The sequence below is a fragment of the Ailuropoda melanoleuca genome, chromosome 17 (assembly GCF_002007445.2).
Source record: "Ailuropoda melanoleuca isolate Jingjing chromosome 17, ASM200744v2, whole genome shotgun sequence".
Lineage (NCBI taxonomy): Eukaryota > Metazoa > Chordata > Mammalia > Carnivora > Ursidae > Ailuropoda > Ailuropoda melanoleuca.
In genome coordinates, this window is record NC_048234.1 from 25,176,445 (window position 1) to 25,193,898 (window position 17,454).

General features: G+C 38.3%; 1 protein-coding gene across 1 annotated transcript in view; it reads left to right on the forward strand.

The window, feature by feature from the left end:
• The window catches only part of C17H9orf135 (chromosome 17 C9orf135 homolog), a 194,825-nt gene that overhangs the window by 112,859 nt on the left and 64,512 nt on the right, over positions 1–17,454 (forward strand). The window lies entirely within an intron of this gene.

The window sequence follows — 17,454 nt, forward strand, 5'->3', positions numbered from 1 at the left end:
ATTTGTATCTATCTATATCTATCTACAAATTTGTTCCATGTTTTTCTTTTGGCCCTTGTGAATTGTTTTGTCAGAACTATTGGTGTGAGCCCACTATGGCAGAATGCAGACTGCTGCTGGGAGAATGGGACATTGGTTGGGCAGATCCTAAATAGATCTATCACAATGGTGATTCTTGAGTTAAATTTGGCCTACAGATAAGTTTTATTTGTCTTCACAATGTTTTTTTCATTAATTAATCATGGAGAACAAACTGAGGATTGCTGGAGGCGAAGTGTGTCATGGGGGGGGGTGGATGAGCTAAATGGGTGGTGGGCATTAAGGAGGGCACTTGTTGGGATGAGCACTGAGGATTGTATGTAAGTGATGAATCATTAAATTCTACCCCTGAAACCAATACTACACTATATGTTAACTAACTTGAATTTAAATAAAATTAATAACTTAAAATAAAAATAAAAAATTAAAGAAATTGAGCCAAATTTTATAAATTAGGACGTTTTACTTAAATATTTGGATTCTGTATCCTTAACACGTTGGCAGATTTGTCAGCAGCAGACCTCATTTTGATAGAGCAACAACCAGCAGGGTTAAAGTCCTCTTTAGATGGGGCTAAGATCATCATTTTGCTGCAGTCCTTACCTGGTATACTTCACTCATTTTTGGAGGCATTGTGACCCTTTCCCTAAGAAGAGGTGGGACAAACATGAAATAATCAGTTGTGTGGTGGAGGAGAACAGGTGGTAGAAAAGTGGCAAAACGGGCAGCTTCTTGGTGACTAAGATTAAGATAGTAAAGGTGAAGACTAAACCCTAGTAGTAGGGACATCGCTAATCTGGTTGAGTTCGAGTAGGAGTCAAGATCCCAGGGTATGTGATGAAGAAGATGGAGATGGGGAGTGGGCCAGGGGCTTCACTCTCGAAGTACAGAGAGACCTCAGACCCACTGGATTATACTAGAAATTCATCTGGCGGTGGGGGAGGAAGTAAGCATACCTGACCCATCCCCAGGATATAGAGCTGGCAGATGAAGATAAGCAGGGCCTAGTCAGCTTACTGGTTATTTACAAAGGAAAGCACTGGATACCATTGTTCCAGAAATATTCACTAAGACCCTAGGCAGGATTGGTAAAATCCTACTTATGGGATGAAGAGTGTAGGTGGTAGACTGGGAGAGGCCACACAAGCGCCTAGCACTGCACCATCAAGAATAGAGCAGTAGAAAAATTCGTTCTTAAAGCCGTGCTGACCAGCAGCTAACTTTATTTCAGTGACAGTGGTAGGACAATTTGCCAATCGCTGGAAGCCCACTCTCAAACAGTGGAGACGGGGCAAACACGGGGCAACCATTGTATATCAAAGTGGAAAACTCAGAATCTCACCCAGTTAATTGGTGTTCCTAATTAAGATCATAAGCTTAATAAAAATTTTAACAGCTTTATTGAGATATGATTCTGACACCATCACCTTTTAAACTGTATGATTCAGTGCTTTGTAGTGTTTTCAAAGAGTTATGCTACCATTACCACAGTCAATTTTAGAACATTTTCATCACACCTAAAAGAAATTCCATATCCATTAGCTGTCATTCCCTATTTCTTCTCAATCTCTCAGTCCTAAGTAACCACTAATCTACTTTCTTTCTTTATAGATTAACCTATTCTGGATATTTTATAGAAGTGGAATCATACACTGTGTGGTCTTTTGTGACTGGTTTCTTTCCCTTAGCATGATGTTTTCAAGCTTCATCCACATTGAATGAAGTGATAGTACTTCATTCTTTTTTTGGTTGAATTATAGCCCATTATAGTGTAGATATACCACAATTTATCCATTCCTTAGTTGATAGACATTGGGTTATTCCTACCTTTTAGCGGATGAATAATGGTGCTATGAATATTCATGTATGAGTTTTGGGGTGAATGTATGTTTTCATTTCTCATGGGTATATACCTAGGAGTGGAACTGCTGGGTCACATGGTAACTCTGTGTTTAACCTTTTGAGGAACTGCCAAATTATTTTCTAAAGTAGCTTCACCATTTTACATTTTAATTAGCAATGCATGAGAATTCCAGTTTCTCCATATCCTTGCCGACATCTGTCATCTTCCATTGTTTTGATTATAGTCATCCTTGTGGGTGTGAAGTGGTGTCTCATTGTGGTTTTCATTTGTATTTCCCTAATGACCAGTGCTGTTGAACATCTTTCCATGTGCTTATTGGCTATTTGTATATCTTCTTTAGAGAAATCTTTATGCAGATCCATTTTCTATTTTTAATTGGGTTATTTATCTTTCAAGATCATAACCTTTTGTAACATAAGTACTAAAAAATTGGGACACATAATCTAAAAAAAAAAAAAAGATCTTTGTTCTAGACTTGAGAAGCAGCCTGGAAGATTTCATTTAGAATCAAATATTGGAATTTCCATTACAAAGTGACAATATTTGAAAATGAAGAAAATCCTGGAAAATCTTGAAGGCACACACTGTCATGTGAAAATTTAGAATGCACACGTGTGTGTTTCATCTGTTTTCGATAATGTTGATGTAATAAGTCAAAGTAATAACGAGTTTATTCATGAAATGCTGGGGAAATGGATCTTTAATTTTCCTTGCACAGTTGTACTTTTCATCTATCAGGATATTACCTTAGGCTTGCTCTCTAGAAACCAAACTCATCTGATTTTCCAACACTCTTGCCTCATACTAGAACCTCCCCTTTAAGCAGCGGATCTTAATCTATTTTGTTCATGAGCACCTTTGACAGTCTAATAAAATCTAGACTTTTTACTCTGGAAAAGTTACAAATATTTCTGTGAAGAGAATAACATTGGGAAACACTCTGACATGACTGAGTAATGAAGTTTTCCTTCCCTTGGAAGACAATGAAATAATCTGAATATTTAGCAAGTTAATATTAAGGTCTATATGCTCATTTCTAAAACCCAAAGTATACATGTACACATGCTCACACACACATAATGTATTTTTATATAGGACAACCAAAAAAGAGAATATGTAATTTTATCAGTTAGCTTTTGCTAACTGCCTGAAAACATACTGACCTAAAACAACACATGTTATTTCTCATTGTTCTGTGGTCTACTGGGTGGATTCTCTAGTCTGGGTTGCATCTACTGGGGCTGGATGGTCTGGGTTAATCTCACTTACCTGGCTGACACTTGGCTCAAAGTCAGCTGGAGGTCCGGGATGCCCTTGCTGCAAATTGTTCATCATGTGGCACAATAGGCTGGGTTTGTTCACAAGGTTGTGGCAAGGTTCCTAAGAGCAGCAAGTGGAGGAGCCTCTGTGCTCAAGAGCTTTGCAAACAGCTGTCTGTGTCACATTTGCTAAGGGCCAGCTGGGAGCAAGTCCTGGGGCCAGCCGAGGTGTAGGTGGGCTCGACCAAAGAGTGTGGAGAGAAGGAGGGGATAGTTTGTGTCCATGTTTACAATCTACCACGGGATTGTTGCACACTTCTGAGAAGTCCTTTTTTTGTACAGAAATTATGCCTCTTCCTGTGTAGTATTTCTATTAGAGAATACAGAGAAGCCTTTTCCATTTAGGTAATATAATTCAGTCCTTTTTTTTTTTGGTCCCTTCAGGCCTTTGCTCCTGTTATTGGCCATCCTCATGGAGCCTAGTTATGGGTTGAGATAATTCCTCTGGCTTCGTACCTTTTCAGTTTTACAGATATCCTAAAGCCAAGTCATCGAGGGTTGGAAGTTGGAGAAGGCAATAGTTACCTGGGTGAGGATCCTGACCTGAGTTTTCTAGAGATTATAAAGTATAAAATTTCCAGGTCTAGAGTCAGCTAGCAGAGCTGAGAACCAACATGTGCCAGTGCTTTTAGTATATTGTGAAATTCCATCATCGCAACAACTTACTGGATATTTTATGTGTTTGTGCTGACACATACATTCGTATGTGTGTGTATGTATGTGTGTGTGATTATTATTACTTCTCTTTGGCATTTAAGCCTCCAATTGGTGAAGTGACTATTGGAATTAGAATCAAGAGCTCTAAAAATAAGCCCATAACTTTCTATATATATCCTCACTGCTGTTTTTTTTTTTTAAGTTTTTATTTATTTGAGGGAACAAGAGAATGGGAGAGGATGTGAGCAGGGGTGAGGGGCAGAGGGAGAAGCAGACTCCCCGCTGAGCAGGAATCCAGATGCAGGACTCGATCTCAGGACCCTGGAATCAACCTGAGCTGAAGGCAGACACTTGACCAACTGAGCCACCCAGGCACCCCTGTATATCCTGACTGTTAAGACAAGTATGATTCAACTCATACTGATTAAGGAGATACTGTTCCTTTAGCCTGTGACTTTTCAGTGTCTCACATTGTGGGCAGTTTGCCAAGTGGTCACACAATCCATGTCCCACCGATTCTCCCAACAGAAAGTCAGCTCTGTACTTCTCCCAGAGCCTGACCACTTTCTGCCTGATGTTATATGTATGTGAAAGCCTTGTTTTCCCATGTTATTTATTGGCTATTGTTTTTATGAACCAGAGGTAGAGTATGAAAGATGTAAGCATGCTATGGATTCAAAAAGGCTCAAAACATAAAATGTGACCATTTTTTACTGTTTTGAGAAATATCCTCCATCCCCAGTAGAATAGTCCCTAATTCTCTCTCCAAGTCTGGAATTAATTGCTTCCAGTATGTGTCTCTTATGACACTCACCTGATTGTTTTATGGCCATTTCACAGGAGTTCTTGGAGAGCAAGAATCATTTCTCCTCTTCTGGGGGCCACCTAAAACCTGGTGTCTAAAACACAGTGGGTATTCAAGGAATGCTGAAGGAATTAGCATAAAGATCTCTGTCATAGTCATTTGCTGTTATGAATGAGTGCATTGGGTAATTGGTAATTGCAATCTGTAGACTCAGAATGGCTTTGGCTAAAAAGATGCAGATAGTTAGCATTTTTATATTATCAAGAGCTTCAGTGGTAATCTTGGAAAGTGGGAAGAGTTGGCAAAATTGGCCTATGAACATTTTATGTACTGTATGGCAGGACAGTTTGCCAGAGCTTCCATAATCTGACTGAAGTCATCCCTACAGTAAAATAATGTTTGCTTGTAAGCCAGAGCACCAGTCAGAGCAAATACTGCCCCTGCCCCAGGTCCAAATTAAATGCTGCAGCGTAATAGGCATGATTATGGGCAGCCGGTGAGCTTGAGTGCTGAAAAGGTGGCGCGGAAGAAGGGCTGAGAGGAAAGTTCTTTTGAGGAAATGCTGCACCAACGATAAAGCAGTGCACAGTGGTCCACACCATTGTACACACATTTGACTAAAGCCACTTTACCTAAAGCCTAACTGCCCACAGAAGCTATAAACTTGGAGAATGATGGTGCTGAATTGGATGTTTGAGGCTAAATATTTAAAGTGGTGTAATTTGCCTCTTTGTGTATGTCTCAAGCTCTCCTCACTTTAATTTCTTATTATGGAAAATGAACTTATTCTAGAAGTTCTCTGAAAGTCACTGGTGATAACTCATTACATCCCTACTTGTGGTGCCTTCTATTTATTTTATGGGCTTGAAAAATATCAATAAGTGACAGAATTTTGTCATTTTTGTAGTCCTCTGAATACAAACTTGACCTGATTCTTACAAGTCATTTTCGTATCACAGACTGGGAATGGACAGCAGCTATCTCAGTGAAGTAAAACAAGCTCCTCCCCCCAAAAAAGCTGCAATAAATGATCAAAATGAGGTGTGGGAATGACATTCACATTTGACTTCTTCATGGTGTACCTATTTACAGCACATGCATGACTAAGAATTAACCATGGAAGCAGGTACTCTCTAGAACTGCAGTTGATAATAGGTACCAATTCCCATCTTCCAGGCAAAACTGTTATTTCAAAATTCATGTTCTCTTTATGAAAGCTTCATTTATTTTAACAATACCCAGATCTTAGTAAGTATAGAAGCTGGCCAAATAGTGAAATTTATAACAGAAAAGGTATGCAATCTGCAGTCTCAGTGTATAGCAATGCAAGGAAGAGATGTATTATAGAAAAAAATGATAATATTTCAACTCTGAAGATTCTAGGAAAAGGTGGGTCATTCTGTTCTCCTGAGTTTGTTAGCAGTAATGAGCAATCTGGTTAAAACCTATATATGAACTCTCAAAAGTATTGCCTGTCTACAAATTTCATTTCCTAGATCTTTATTCCTCCTGAGTGCTTTCTGGAGAACATCCAGGGCACTGTCTAGAGAAAAATAGATTACTTATATTGGAAGAGAAGCATTAAAACAACCCACGAGTTGGGAGAAAAAGGCTCTGGTCTCTCCAAATGTGCTCTTGAGTGCTCCCATCTGGACTTGGCCTTGCCAGTTATCCACCTCACCCTACTTTTCTTTGAAACCACCATTGCCTTCTAAAACAGCAGACTCTGCTTATTTGTCTGCACCTTCTGCCCATCCACTCATTCCTGTCTGGCTTCTACATTCAGCTGTGCATGACATAATGCCTTGGATATGCCCAGAGTGTGACGAAGTCGCAAGAAATTGGTTAGGAATTTAAAACAGTAGTTGTGATAGTTAATGTTATGTGTCAACTCAGCTGGGCCATGGTCCCCAGATATTTTGTCAAACGTTATTCTGCATTATGTAGGGATGTTTTTGAATGATATTTACATTTTAATAGTGGACTTTGAGTAAAGCAGATTGCCCTTCGTAATGTGGGTGAGCCTCATCTGGTCAGTTGAAGGCCTAAATAGAACAAAAGTGCTGATCTTCCCCCAGCAAGAAGGGATATTTCAGATTTCCTTCACACTTTAGCTGCAGCATCAGCTCTTTCTTGGGTCTCCACCTTGCAGATTTTGGACTAAAATCTATCATTCATCTATCTACATGTACACACATGCACACACACATTCTTTTGGTTCTGTTTTTCAGAAGAATGCTGTCTGATACAGTAGTGCATAGAATGCTTTTGGAGGGGATTGGAAGGTGGGCATAGCAGTTACAAAAGCATTTTTAAAAAGTATATGACCTAGATTAGATTGGCTGCAGATTATGAAATATTTAGGTCAGGCTGGGTTTAACTGCACTCTTTCCTCTCCTACCTGGGAAAGCTTTTTCAGAATGCAATTAGACTGATGTTATTATAGGCATACATTAGTTCATGTACTTTTGCCTGCCAGAAACAAAATTCTTAAACTGCTTTAAACACTAAGCACATTTACGATCTCACGTCACAGGAGTGGGGCGGGCCCCTGGTTGGCCAGCATCCAGGCTCTGCAGATACCTTGCCCCTGCCTTCCTCATTCTGGCTGCATTATGTTTGAAGCTGTTCTAACTGTCATGTCTAGCTGAAAATGTCCAGAGGAAAAAGAATGACTGTCTTTTCTTGGGTGCATTTCTCGGGAGTTGGGAAAACTTCCCCAAAAGTCTCCATCGTGCAGTCTCTGTGGCCAGAATTGGGTCACATGTACATTCTTAAAACCCAGCAAGGCGAATGCCATGTTTGGATTAGACAAACCAGAATCTCCTCCTGAGCTTCATGCAAATGGAGTGAGCTTCTTCTGGATCCTGTTGCTTGGTTACATGAGGCAAACAGCATCCTCTCAGGAAAACAAAGGGAGGGAAACAGATGTTGGGCAGGTAGCCAACAAAGTCCACTGAAGGCGTCACCTGGACCTTGGCTGTCCCTTTTCTTTTCATACATATAGATGCTGTCTTGGTACTCTGCCAAAGAAAAAAATTAGTTTCTTTAAAAAAAAAAAACACATTGAGCAAATCGTTTTTAACTTTTTTCAGTTCCTGGGGCATGAGGATGAATTATATTAATTATATTATACAGCATGTGACAATATACTTGAAAATCTTCATTCAGTGTCCCTGCTCTCACATCTCTTCCTCTTCCCCCTTCTCTGTGTCCTTTCTTTCACCCAAACCCTCACAAGTCTTCTCTCCTCTTTCCTATTTTAGGAGTTAAACTCACACTCCCATGTGGGGATGGTCTACTACTACTATTGATTTGAGGACCTGGAAGCCCAGCCTCCACCCTCAGATTTATCAAAGTATCCATTTACTCACTAATTGCTGAGAAAATAAACTACCTTCATATCACTACATACAGAAAAGTCTTTAAACTTTATTTTCTTCGAAAGTGTAAATCTTTTGCAAACATGGTATTTTAACTAATATTAGTAAAAGGCTACTTGTGATCCACCTCACAAGGGATTGTAATGGATTGGAGTGCTAAGACTGTGTAGTGAAGGACTTTTAGTCAATAATAATCAATAACCCCAGCCCTGACCTCTCTCCAGAGCTTGACTCTCCTATATACTGCTCATCTCTGCCAGACAATAAAGGAACCTCACTCTGTTCAGAATGAAATAGTCTTCCATTGCACACTTGTCTCTCCTGTTTCCTGGTGCTATTAACAGCACCATCATCCTGTCAACACTCGTTTTAAATTTCTTTCTCCGTTGCTCTTCAGATTAATCTAGCCCTTTGTAAAACTGGTCTGGGAGTATTGGTGTTCCTTAAAGAAAGTGTTAAAAACAACAGCAGAAACAGACTCATAAATACAGAGAACAAACTGGTGATTGCCGGGAGGTGGGGGGGTGAAGGGGATGGGCGAAATGGGGGAAGGGGACCACGAAGTACAAAATCCCATTATAAAATAAATAAGTCACGAGGGGTGTGTGGGTGGCTCAGTCGGTTAAGCATCTCACTCTTGATTTCAGCTCAGGTCATGATCTCAGGGTCATGAGATTGACCCCCACATGGGGCTCTGCACTTAAGGCAGAGTCTGCTTGAGATTCTCCCTCTTCCTCTGCCCCTCCCCCCACTTGTGTTCTCTCTGTCTCTCTAAATAAATGAATAAATAATAAATAAAATCTTTAATAAGTAAATAAGTCATGAAGATGAAAAGTACAGCATAAGGTATGTAGTCAGTAGCATTGTGATACTGTATGGTGATGGATGGTGACTACACTTACCCTTGTGAGCACTGAGTAAAGTGTAGAATTGTCAAATCAATATGCTGTACACCTGAAACTAATAAAACATTGTATGTCAATTATACTATAATAATAATAATAAAATAAGAAAAAATAAGTTAAAAAAGAAAGTGTTCTGTACTCAAATGTCTTTGGGGAATGTTGTATACCATATCCCTATCTTAGATCATTATGATACACATTCAAATATTAAAGACCCTGCAAAATTCTGTAGAACAGAAGGCAGTTAAGCCCTGTTTAATCTGGCATTCCCCAGACTTATTTCATCACAGAATCATTTTTGCAGGGAGGAAATACTAATGTATTTCACACAAAACAGAAAGGGAAACATTTATCTAAGCAATTTTTAAGTAAAGATGAAGAATGAAATTAATATTTATTTAGTATTTAGTAAGTACCATATACTTTATATAGGTGAAGTAGATTTTCTATTAAATCCCAATGCTGATAATAAGGAAAAAAAGCCCTAGTACTTCTTTTAGTGAACAGACTTGGATATAAATCCAACTTCATGATGAAATAAAATATAGGTGTACCTTAAGTGTTATGGCAATTGGTATGTACATGTTCTACATTTTCTCCCTCATTTTTTAAAAGATATTTATTTGAGAGAGTACGAGCAGGGGGAGGGGGAGAAGCAGACTCCCCGCTGAGCAGGGAGCCTGACCTGGGGCTCCATCCCAGGATCCTGGGATCAGGACCTGAGCAGAAGACAGATGCTTAACCAACTGAGCCACCCAGGCACCCCTCCCTCATTTTTCTAAAGAAAGTGTGACGGCTTTTTCCTTTGTTGGTTCATAACCCTCCCAGGAGCTTCCCTGGTGTAATCTGAAACCAGCCCAAAAAGGCAGAGGGCTGAGAGGGCAGGGTGAGACCAAAGAAAGAGGCAGGCCACTCCAATTTGGTAGGTGACAGTTTTATCAATAGTGAAGGGAACTTACATACAGGCTTGTCTTGGGTGGCAGCAGGACTAATGGATCCCCACACCCACCCTCCAAATCTTAAAAATGTATAAAGAGACTCTAATTGGGCTCAGTCACATATACCATGCAGGTGTTCTCAACACCACATCACCATCTCAAGGCTCTGTCCTTGGAGCAGTCTCTGGGAGCAGGAAAGGTGAGCCAAACCCACATTCTGAGTGCCTGAGTCCAGTTAGCGGGTCAGTTGGCAGTCACATCTTTTTGATGACTTTCCCCAATGTCCTGCTTTATAGTCTCAAAACTACTCATGCCACATTTCACCCATTTTCATTAAATACCAATAGAATGTGTGGTTTGTGGTTTCAACAATCACTTTAATAAAGGTGGAATTGAGGTTCTAATTCTTTTATTCTTTATTGTACCACCAGACTAAGGACTTAATGAGCATTTTACCTTAACACTTAATGCATTGAATTCATATAGGTGCCTAATAAGTGTTCATTTATGAGAATGTAAGATTCTACAGATGCTTAGCCTACCCTCAAGAAGTATCAGGAAAAGATTTGCATTTAATGAAACTTAAGTCTATATAAATGAGTAGAATCCCCAAGTAGGAAAACAGGTTGAAAGTGATAATCTGAAGCAAATTTGGCAATGTTTGGGAGAGGAGAAATTCAAGCTGTAAATGTGGAGACATAAAGAATGGATTAACGGTACAGTATTTTTCAATATTGTATGTTTTAATGCATTTATTTCACATTTTTATTAAAAATTTATACAAACTCCCAGTAGATTGAATTCAGGTAGTACTGATAAGATAGTTGATAAGATACTGGTAAAGAAGTGATTGAGTTTTGTTTTTTGTTTTTTTTTTTAATGAGACCTAAGAGTTGGCCATAGAAAAGCCCTTAGTCATGACTTAAAATAACAAACTGCACAGGGTATATAGCAGCTTTTTAAAAACTGAGGTACATCAAGCAAAGAAATATTTCTAAAATGCTCAAGCAAATACAGGAATCAGAAAATGCATTTCTTCTGTGTAAGCCAGCTGAAGAAAAGAACATAGGAAAAACATAAAAAGCATTTCTTTTCAGGATGCCTTTTTCTCATAAGTAGTTTAAAGTCCAGTGGAGTGTGCTAAAAGCTCTTTCATAATACAGGAAAGTAGAAAAAGAAGCTCTTGGCATTTCTGATTTTATTGAATAACTGCAAAACAGTGGCTTTGAAGGAGAAGAAAAAAACTCAAGAAAATGGGTAGTTGAGTGGCATGATAAGACGATTTAAAAAAGCAGATGAAATGGGTATGGAGGCAAATGTAATGTCTCTCCCTTCAGAGAAATCAGGCAGAGAAAATTATCTCAAGAGATTACCAAACAGATGGCATACTAAAGAATCTTGGATCTCTCTGAGGATAGGTTTGCCTTCATTGAAGTCCTGGAGTAGGGGAATGAGGTTTTTGGAGGAGAGGATAAGTGGATTGTCTTAGCTCTCACATGCAGCTAATGCAAAAAGGAGGTGGTGATTAATCGTGGAAAAATATTATCAATGATAAAAATTTTAAACATTTCTAGATTTTTAGGACCAAGCAGTAGAAAATTTACATTTGCAAAAAAAAAAAAGAAAGAAAGAAAATGTACATTTGCTACTTAGCTTGAGGTGCCATTTGATTTAAATGTGTGGTACTAAGACTCCTTGGAGTAATGGTTGATTCTTAGATGTAGCAGAGAATATACAAGATAAGTCTGGAGTATTTCGAAGGTCCAGAAGTAAGAAAGTGTCGAGCACACACACACAAAATACACACAATGATGAAGATATGTCAAAGGACACAGGAGTCAACTGAAAGAGCTCCAAATTGTCATAGCTGGAACACAATTTAAGCAACAAAATAAATAAAATTGTATTGGATTTTAACCCAAGTATTAAATAAATAAATAAGAATAGAGAACTCTCCCTCACAGAAGAATATCAAACAACTTTATGTAGATACTCCACCCTTCGAGGTCATCAGCCTAACTTCCAATTTGTTAAGAGTGGGCTGCACATAATGACTTTCTTCCAAATTATATCATATGGAAATGGGGAAATAGGAGTAACTGTAGTGGAGAATCATGATAAACACTACCTCAGCCAGACCAGTGTCAACTTCAGCAGTGATAAGTGATGTTGATGGTATGTACGCTCAATTAATGTGATGAAAATGGCACTTGACCTTTGTGGTCTTCCTCTAAAACCCCATAACTCCAGTCTAACTATGAGAAAAGCATCAGATAAATCCCAAATGAAGGACATTATACAAACACCTGACCGGTATTCATCAAAACTTTCAAGGTCATCACAAATAAGGAAAGCCTGAGAAACTGAGAACTAAGGACAGATGATTACTAAATGTCATGTGACATCCTGTATAGGGTCCTGGAACAGAAGAAAAGGACATTAGGTTAAAAACTAAAGAGGTTTGAATAAAGTATGCCTTTTAGTTAACAAGAATGTATCTATATTGCTTAATTGTGACAAATGTATCATACTAATGCTAGTAATAGTGGAAACTGAGTGAGGTGTATATGAAAACTCTTTATACTATCTTGACAACTTTTCTGTAAATCTACAACTATTCTAAAATGAAAATTTTATTTAAACATTTGAGAATGTATTTGTGATGAATGCTGGCACCTGAAGATGTTGGTCGAGAAGTTGTTACAGGATGTGATATTTCATATTTGATAGCCAAGCCTTGCGATGTTAAACTTATTTTTTCCCTAAGTTTATTTGCTTGGATGAAATATCTTATTTTTTAAATGGTTAAGACACTTCTATACCAATTCAGCAAAACTAGTTCCATGGGTCCCTGGGTGGCTCAGTCAGTTGAGTGTCCAACTCCTAATTTCAGCTCAGGTCCTCATCTCATGGGTCATGGGATTGAGCCCTGCATTGGGCTCTATGCTCAGCAGGGTATCTGCTTGAGATTCTCTCCCTCCCTCTGCCCCCCCCCCAGACTGGTAATCTCTCTCCCTCTCTCTCTCTCAAATAAATAAACAAACCTTTAAAAACTAATTCCAAAAAAACCCCACAAAAAACGGCGGAAAGAAAGAAAGAGAGAGAGAGGGAGAAAGGGAGGGAGGGAGGAAAGAAGGAAGGAAGAAAGAAAAGAAGGAAGAAAGAAAGGGTAGTTGGGTCCACTGATAAAAAAAATACTACATAATTTTATTTATAAAAAGTTCAAAGTACATGGGGCGCCTGGTTAAGCATCTAACTCTTGGTTTCTGCTTAGGTTGTGATCGCAGGGTGGTGAGATGGAGCCTTCCCATCAGGCGCCACGCTCAGTGCAGAATCTGCTTAAGATTCTGTCCCTCTCCCTCTCCCTCTGCCACTCCCCCCACTCACACTCCCTCTCTCAAATAAATAAAATCTTTAAAACAAAAAAAAGTTCAAAATATATAATTAAAGTAAAATTCATCTAGAACGTTCGCAGTTGAAATAGTGATTATGTTGGGGGTATGACTAGAAGGGACACGTGGGCTACTTCAGGGAGCAGATGTTCCTTTTCTTGAAGTAAGTAGTAGTTACCATACAATATTTATATTGTGAAAATTCACTGGGCTATAAGTTTCGTATATTTATTTTCCAAATGTATATTTCAATTAAAATGTTTATTGAAGAAAATAATTGAACTTGAGAAGTTTGCCAACTTGTTTTTGACATCTACTTAAATAGAACTGTAAATGGTTTCTGAATAGTGAACACTTTTCAAAGTGAAAGACCTAATAGTGCTGTGTTGTTGTTACAAATGTATGTTGTCCACTTACTTATTCACTCATTCCACATATATTTATTAAACAACTAGGACTGTCTTGTCTCCAAAACCATAGATTATATGGGAAGTAAACCTATAAACAGTAATATGTTATGATCATTGCTATAACGGATATGTGTACAAATGTAATGGGATTCTAGAGATGTTCTTTTGTCTATCAAAGGAAGTCGGAGATGGCTTCACAATAGGGAGGGACACATGAGTTGGTACATGATGAAGGAGTGCAGATTTGCCTAAAAGTAAGTGGGTGTCATTTCATGGAACAAGGTGAGAGAAGGAGAGAATTATAGATGGATGTAATGCTAGGGAAAAGTCACAGAAGCAGGATGAATTTTGGAAAATTTCTATAGTTTGGCAGAATGTCAAGAAGTGGCAGCAGCTGAGTGTTACTGACGAATGTATCCTCCTAAAATTCATAAGTTGAAGTCCTAACCCCCAATGTAGTGGTATTAGGAGGTATAGCCTTTGGGAGGTGATTAGGTTTAAATGAGTTCATGACAGTGGGCTCCTTTTGATGCAATTAGTACCCTATGAAGAAGAGACCAAAGAGCTTGCTTTCTCTCTCCACCCTCACCCTGTGAAGACCATAATAAAATGGCTGCCTGTAAGCCAGGAAGAGTGCTCTCACCAGACACTGAATTTACCTGCGCCTTGATCCTGGATTTCCAGCCTCCAGAAATGTGAGAAATAAATGTTTGTTGTTTAAGCCACTCAGTCTGTGGTTTTTGTTATAGTAGCCAGAACTAAGACACTGAAGCAATAGAAGAAGATGTGAGTCAGATCATAAAAGGCCGTGTATGTCATGCAGAATAAAAGATTTTCCCCAGGAGTTGATGAACTTTAAGTGGTGAGTAATATGATAAGAAATAAAATTAGAAAGATAACTCAAAGGCAGTGTTAAGGAATGCTTGGAGAGCAATAGCTAGAAGCAGGAAGACCATTAAAGATGATGATGTCAGTGTGGACAGAGAGCAGTGGACAGAGAAGTAGAAAAGTTAGAGTTGGCAAGTCTTAGTGATTAATTAGATGGGGAGGAGGACAGGTAGGAGTTCAAGATGATGTCAGTGGTGCCACTAATGAGGATAGAGAACATTAAAGGGAAAGTGAGAATGTGAAGAAAGATGAGTTCTGTTTGGTATATGTTGAACTTGGGACACCCAGGTACAGACATCTTGCAGGTGGTTGGGTATAATGGGAATGGGGCCCAGAAGAATAGTTTGGAGTTATGAGAATTTTCTGCAGTGAACATATAGTTAGTAATCGAAACTAAGGGAGATCCAAGTTCACTTACAAAGAGTAAATAAGTAAGCAGATCATCCCAGATGAGGGTGTGTAGATAGGAGCTGAGCTGTTAGAGAGTCACTGAAGTGCTCCACCATGCATGGTTCCAAACTGCTTAAGAAGGAAAGTGTGGTCAGGTGTAGGTGTGTGGAGTGGCCAGGAGACTGGAGGTCTTATGAAGTGAAATTATGGGATTTGGAGTAGTGAGGGGATGAGAACATGGGGAGGATGTGAGCTTGTGGTAAGAGAGCATATTACGGGAGTTTAAAATTTTCAGGCTGGGGTAGTTCTGAGTTATGAGTAGAATGCAAGTTCTATGAGGGCAGGAGATTTCACCTCTTTATCCCCAGTAGATAGGGCAGAATATGGTTGTGATGGGTACTCAATAAATGTTTGTTGAACAAATGAACAAATGAATGGGGCATTACTGAATTAGAATTGGATGAGATCAAGAAAGTCTGTTGAAATTCTTAGAAAACTTGAATAAATGTCTTTGATTTCTGTTTAAGACTTCATGTCTCATACCTTCCCTTGTGGCAAGCAAATTAATAGATACAGTTGGGAGGTTTCTATTTCCTGGGATAGGTTCATGCTCAGAAAAGATCTCTATTACTTCCTGCTTCAGGGAAAATGAATTTCTGTATTGTATAAATGTCTATATTATATTCAAGTCAACACATTCTATTTTGAGGATTTCATCAGACCACCATTTAAAAATGTTTGATATGGAATAGATAATGTCACCTATGTGGTCTAGTTAAATGTTTAACTTGAATACATTAAGCTTTTAGTTCTCTTTTAGTTTATAGGAAGCACAAAGGCTACAAGAACAAGCTAAATGTCATAATGAGGAAATAACTAGATAAACCTAGAAGATAGGACACTGTAGGACTATTAGCCCAGTTTATTCAACAAGTCAGTGAGATTTAAAATTAAAAAAAGGGGGGGACTCTGTCAGATTGAAGAGGGAGCCTGGATTGGATTATTGTTTAGACTGAGCAGTTGTAAAAGCATTTTGTAATAATTGAGGGTATTAGACTATGGACTGGACATGAAGAAAATGAAAGTTTATTGATGTGGAAATGTGTGACTCATGAAGTGAATAAAGTGAAATGTAAAGAGAGCATCTTGTGCAATATGATGTAGTTAGGTAAAAATGTCATCAATGTTTATAAATGTAAATAAACATCTGGAAGGAAATATATAATAAGCTCTTAGCAAGGGTAATGTCTGGTTTGTGGAAATGTGATATTTTTATTTTCTTGTTCTCTTTATATTTCTGTACCAAGTTGATATATTTCTTTGCAATATTAAAAAGTTATTTTTTGTTTTGAAAATTAAAATGAAAAGAAAGCAAAGATGAAGTTTAGAAAGAATGCTTTTATCCTAAACACTACGAGAGAATGGAATAGCTTCCTGTATTTGTTTACTAAGGCTGCTGTAACAAAGTAACAAACTGAGTGGTTTAAACAACAAAAGCTTATTGTTTCACAGTTCTAGAAGTCTGAGATCAAGGTGCCAGCAGGATTGGTTCCTTCAAAGGGCTGTGAGGCAGAATCTGTTCTCTTCCTCTCTTCTAGCTTCTGGTGGTTTGTGGGTATCACCCCAATCTCTGCCTTCATGTTCACATGACATTCTGCCTGTGTACATGTCTGTGTCCAAACTAGTCATATTGGATTAGGGGCCCAGCCTATTTTAGTATGACCTCATTTATCTAATTATATCATCAGTTACCCTATTTCCAAATAAAGCCATAGTCTGAGGTATTTGGGGTTAGAACTTCAACATACAAATTTTGGAGGGACACAGTTCCACCAATAACACTTCTCAGGAGAGGAATCCTCATTATTTCAAAGTGTGTAAACTTTCCTACACAAGGGAATGAAGGCTGCAACGTATATGCTGTTTTCTCTCTCATGATCAAACCAAAATACTATTCTTAATGAAGACTTTTCAGCCAAGAATATATAATACAGAAAGTACAGTCTCTTCAATAAATGGTGTTGGGAAAACCGGACAGCCACATGCAAAAGAACAAAACTGTACCACTATTTTATGCCATATACAAAAATCAATTCAAAATGTATTAAAGACCTGAACATAAAACCTGAAAGATTTTCTTAGAAGAAAACAGAGAGAGTAGGCTCTTTGACATTAGTTTTGGCCATGATTTTTTGGATTTGATACCAAGAGCAGAGGAAACAAGCAAAAATAAACAAGTGGGATTACATCAAACTAAAAGCTCTGTACAGCAAAAGAAACCATCAACAAAATGAAAAGGCAGCTTACTAAAAGGGAAAAAATGTTTGCAAATCATATATCTGGTAAGGGGTTAATATCTAAAATATATGAAGAACTTATGTAACTCAATAGCAAAATAAATAAATAAAAATAATCTGACTTAAAAATGGGCAGAGAAACTAAATAGACATTTTCCCAAAGAAGA